Raw genomic sequence first — 5,996 nt, 5'->3', positions numbered from 1 at the left:
AAATCTAACACATGAGACGGATCACCATGATATTTTCAGAGCATAGATGCATGGAACACCGGATGAACCGCTGATAAACTAGGTGGTAACGCAAGCCTGTAGGCTACTTCACTCACCCTTTCAATAATTTCAAAGGGTCCGATATACCTAGGGCTCAACTTGCCCTTCTTTCCGAACCTCATTACACCTTTCATAGGTGAAACCCGGAGCAATATTCTTTCTCCAACCATGAATGCAATATCACGAACTTTACGGTCGGCATAACTCTTTTGCCTAGACTGAGCTGTGCAAAGTCGATCCTGAATAATCTTGACATTATTCAAGGCATCTTGTACCAAATCGGTACCCAATAACCGAGCCTCTCTCGGTTCAAATAAGCCAACTGGCGAACAACATTGCCTTCCATATAATGCCTCATATGGAGCCATCTGAATGCTTGACTGGTAGGTATTATTATAAGCAAATTACGCAAGTGGCAGGAAATGATCCCAAGAACCTCCAAAGTTTATAACACAAGCGCGAAGCATATCTTCCAATATTAGAATAGTGCGCTCTGACTGTCCGTCTCTCTGTGGATGAAATGTTGTACTCAACTCCACCCACGTGCCTAACTCACACTGTACAACCCTCCAGAAATGTAAGGTAAACTGCGTACCTCGATCTGAAATAATAGACACGGGTACACCATGAAGGCGGAGAATCTCACAAATGTAAATTTTAGCTAACCTCTCTGAAGAATAGGTAACTGTCACTGGAATGAAATGTGCTGACTTGGTCAACCAGTCCACAATGACCCAAACTGCATCAAATTTTCTTTGAGTCCGTGGGAGCCCAACAACAAAATCCATAGTGATACGCTCCCACTTCCATTCAGGAATTTCTAACTTCTGAAGTAAACCACCAGATCTCTGATGCTCGTACTTAACTTGCTGACAATTCAGACACCGAGCTACATATGCAACTATATCCTTTTTTCATTCTCCTCCACCAATAATGTTGCTGCAAATCTTGATACATTTTGGTGGTACCTGGGTGAATAGAGTACCTGGAACTGTGTGCCTCTTCAAGAATTAATTCACGAAGCCCATCAACATTAGGCACACAAATACAACCCTGCATTCGCAGAACTCCATCTTCCCCCACAGCAACCTGCTTGGTATCACCGTGCCGCACCGTGTCCTTAAGAAAAAGTAAATGAGGATCATCATACTGCCTCTCTTTGATGCGCTCATGTAAAGAAGATCGAGTGACTGTGCAAGCTAAAAACCGACTGGGTTCTGAAACATTGAACCTCACGAACAAATTAGCCAAAGTCTGAACATCTGCAGCTAATGGCCTCTCACAAATCGGAATATACGCAAGACTGCCCATACTCACAACCTTTCTACTCAAAGCATCGGCCACCACATTGGCCTTTCTGCGGTGATACAAAATGGTGATATCATAGTCTTTCAACAACTCCAACCATCTTCTCTGCCTCGAATTAAGATCTTTTTGTTTGAACAGGTACTGAAGGCTACGATGATCAGTAAATACCTCACACGAGACACCGTAGAGGTAATGCCTCCAAATCTTGAGCGCATAAACAATGGCTGCCAGTTCTAAGTCATGAACATGATAATTCTTCTCGTGAACCTTCAACTACCACGAGGCATATGCAATCACCCTGCCATCTTGCATTAATACTACACCAAGCCCAAGGTGAGATGCGTCACAATATATCGTATACGATCCTGAACCTGTGGGTAATACCAATACTGGCGTCGTAGTTAAAGCAACCTTGAGTTTCTGAAAACTCAACTCACACTCGTCTGACCATCTGAATGGGACATCTTTTTGGGTCAGTCTGGTCAATGGGCTTGCTATAGATGAAAACCCTTCCACGAACCGACGATAATAACCTGCCAAACCTAGGAAACTCCGGATCTCAGTAACTGAAGTAGGTCTAGGCCAATTCTGAACAACCTCAATCTTCTTAGGATCCACCTTTATGCCTTCTGCCGATACAACATACCCCAAAAAGGCAACCGAGTATAACCAAACTCACATTTTAAAATTTTGTCATATAACTGATTATTCTTCAAAGCCTGAAGCACACTCCGATGATGTTGCTCATGTTCCTCTCGACTGCTGGAGTAAATCAAGTTATCATCAATGAATACAACCACAAAAGAATCCAAATAGGACTTGAACACTCAATTCATCAAATCCATAAATGCTGCTGGGGCATTTGTCAACCCAAATGACATCACTAGGAATTCGTAATGCCCATACCTAGTCCGAAAAACTGTCTTAGGGACATCAGATGCCCTAATCTTCAACTGATGGTAACCATACCTCAAATCAATCTTCGAAAATACCTTGGAACCTTGAAGATGATAAAATAAGTCATTAATTCTTGGCAACAGATATTTATTTTTGATAGTGGCCTTTTTTAACTACCGATAATCTATACACATCCGCATAGAGCCATTTTTCTTCTTTACAAATAATACTGGTGCACCCTAGAGAGAGATACTGGGTCTAATATATCCCTGATCAAGCAAGTCTTGTAACTGCTCTTTTAATTCTTACAACTCCGGCGGGGCCATACGGTATGGTGGAATAGAAATGGGCTGAGTGCCCGGAGCCAAATCAATACAGAAGTTAATATCTCTGTCTAGTGGCATCCCCGGCAGATCTGTAGGAAATACTTTTGGAAATTCAAGAACAACTGGTACTGAGTCCATAGAAGGACATCCGCACTGGGATCGCGAATATAAGCCAAATAGGCTAGACACCCTTTCTCTACCATACGCCGAGCTTTCATATAAGAAATAATCTCGCTGGCAGAATGACCAGGAGTTCCTTTCCACTCTAACCGAGGTAACCCGGGCATGGCTAGAGTCACTATCTTGGCATGACAATCCAATATAGCATGATAAGGTGATAACCAATCCATACCCAAGATGACATCAACATCTACCATATCAAGAAGTAGAAGATCCACACTAGTCTCAAGACTACCAATAGTAACCACACACGAACGATAGATATGATCTACTACGACAGAGTCTCCCACTGGTGTAGATACACACACAGAAGCACTCAGAGAATCATAAGGCACAACCAAATATGAAGCAAAATAGGAGGACACATAGGAATAAGTAGATCCTGGATCAAATAGAACTGAAGCATCTCTATGGAAAACTGGAATAATACCTGTGATCACAGTATCAGATGACTTGGCCTCAGGCCTAGCTGGAAAAGCATAAAATCAGGGATGAACCCCACCACTCTTAACTGCGTCTGTAGGACGACCTCTAATTGGCTAGCCTCTACCTCTAACAGTCTGACCTCCACCTCTAGCTGTCTGACCCCTACCTCTAGCTGGCTGAGCAGGCAGTGAAGCAACTGGTGCCGGTATGATGGCACAAGAATCCTGCCGAGATCTGTTACTCGCCAATCTAGGGCAATACCTCCTGATGTGACCAATGTTCCCACACTCATAACACCCATCCTGATGTCGTGGCTGCTGAAGTTGAAGCTGACCCAGATAGGATGGATAACCACTGTAGTAACTCTGGAGTGGTGGTGCACTGATAGGAGCTGAATGTGCACTAAATGCTGGCTGTCCATAGTAAGGCATAATAGGACCGTGACTCCCTGAAGCACCGGGAAAAGCATGAAGTGCTGAATGAAACGGTCTGGGAGGATGACCCCTACCAAAGTTACCCCTGCCTCCAGACGAGGCACTACCGAAACCACCAAACTGGCGAGGCCTCTTATCAGACCTCTGCCCTCTCTCTTGTGCAAGAACCATCTTGATCCTCCTCGCGACATTAGCAGCTGCCTGAAAAGAAATCTCACTTCCGGTCTCCTTGGCCATCTGAAGTCTGATAGGGTGAGTGAGTCCCTGAATAAATCTCCTCACTCTCTCTCCCTCAGTAGGTAGTAAAAGGAGAGTATGATGGGCCAAATCCACAAAACGGGACTAATACTGAGTAACAGTCATACTGCCCTGCTGTAGACGCTCAAATTGCTTGCAGAATTTCTCTCTTAGTATGATAGGGAGGAACTTCTCCAGAAATAGCTGAGAGAACTGCTCGCAGGTAAGTGCAGGCGATCCAACTGGTCTGGTCAATGTATAATCTCTCCACCACCTCTTGGCGAAATCCGTCATCTGAAATATAACAAAATCAACCCCATTGATCTCAACTATACCCATGTTCCGCAGCACCGCATGGCAGCTTTCAAGATAATCTTGTGGGTCCTCAGAAGGTGTATCACTAAAGTGAACTGGACAGAGCTTAGTAAACTTATCCAGTCTCAATAAGGCCTCAAAAGACACGGCGGGCCTATCACCGGTCTGTGCCGCAACAACTGGCTGAACTACCCCAACTGGCGGGGCTGATGGAACCTAATTCTGGGGAGTCATCTGCTCCAGAGCAGGAGTAGTGGGAGTTTGTGCTCCTCCCCTAGCCTGTGAGATGGCTGGTGCCACTGAAAATGTACCATTCTGGGCCACGCCTTCCATAAGACTCACCAAACGGACTAGAGTGTCCTGAAGCACTAGAGTAGCTATGAATCCTTCCGGGACCTGAACTGGTCCAGCTGATACATTCTGAACTGGAACCTCCTCCTCAAGGTCTACCTGAGGTAGTATAACAGGTGCAGCTGCTCGAGCTCTAGGCTGAGCTATACCTCGGCCTCTGCCTCGGCCTCTACCCCTAGCCATAATTGCCACCGGGGATTCTGGTCTCTGTCCATTAGTAGAGGTATTACATATTCTCACCATTTGCGAGAGAATAAGAATAGAATGGTTCAATTATCGATGATAGAATAAAATTGCACGACAGAATAAGAAAGAAGTGATATTGTTCCTAAACTGCATAGCCTCTGAGAGATAAGTACAGACGTCTCCGCACCAATCCTTCAGACTCTACTAAGCTTGCTCGTGACTCTTGAGACCTATGTAACCTAGTGCTCTGATACCAACTGTCACGACCCAAAATTCCCACCTTCGGACCGTGATGGCGCCTAACATTTCACTTGCTAGGCAAGCCAACGTTAGAATAATATTAACTATTTTTAAACAAGTTTTAAATTTATTAATAACAAAGAAATAAATGCGGATGTAAGGTCTGAAATATAATGAATAATCCATAAAATTAACGGTGACTAAATACCATCCCAGAATTGGTGTCACAAGTGCATGAGCTTCTAGAATAATACAAATAAAGGTCTGAATAAAATAAAGCTATCTCATAAAGACACAACAAAAGTAAAATAGACGGGGACTTCAGAACTGTGAACGCTATGCAGTTATACCTTAAGTCTCCTTTGAGTAGCTGAAATCCGAGCAAGTCTATGGTACGCCGCTGGGACCAACTCCAAAATCTGCACAAGAAGTGTAGAGTATAGTATCAGTACAATCGACCCCATATACTGGTAAGTGCTGAGCCTAACCTTGACGAAGTAGTGACGAGGCTAAGGCGGTTCACTTATATTAACCTGTACGCAATATTAGTAACAACAATAAATAATAAAAATAAATCAGGTAACTCATTTATAATAATTGAAGATAATTCAGCAGTCATAACCAATTATCATTTCCATCAATTCTCCGTTGCCACGAGCAACCCGCTCTTACAATATATTCATATTCCATTATGTTGCGGCGTGTAACCCGCTCCACAATATATTTATTTTAATTAAGTCTGTTGCGGCGTGCCACTCGATCCTCTAATATGGACTTTTAATAAGTCTGTTGCGGCGTGCAACCCGATCCTCCAATATATCCATTTCAATCAATTCTGTTACGCCGTGCAACCCGCTCCTCCAATATATTCATTTACCAATTCTTGTAGAAGAAATTTACCCAATAAATGCAATAATTAATATAAAATTATAAGACAACAAGCATACAATAATTATGATTTAATTATGAAACAAACAATGACAAATAGCAAGTTGTTATGAAAATCAGAGAGAAATTAGATAGTTTAATATTTAAT

This window comes from Nicotiana tomentosiformis, chromosome 12 (assembly GCF_000390325.3).
Source record: "Nicotiana tomentosiformis chromosome 12, ASM39032v3, whole genome shotgun sequence".
Taxonomy (NCBI): Eukaryota; Viridiplantae; Streptophyta; class Magnoliopsida; order Solanales; family Solanaceae; genus Nicotiana; species Nicotiana tomentosiformis.
Note: the sequence above shows the minus strand (reverse complement) of the source record.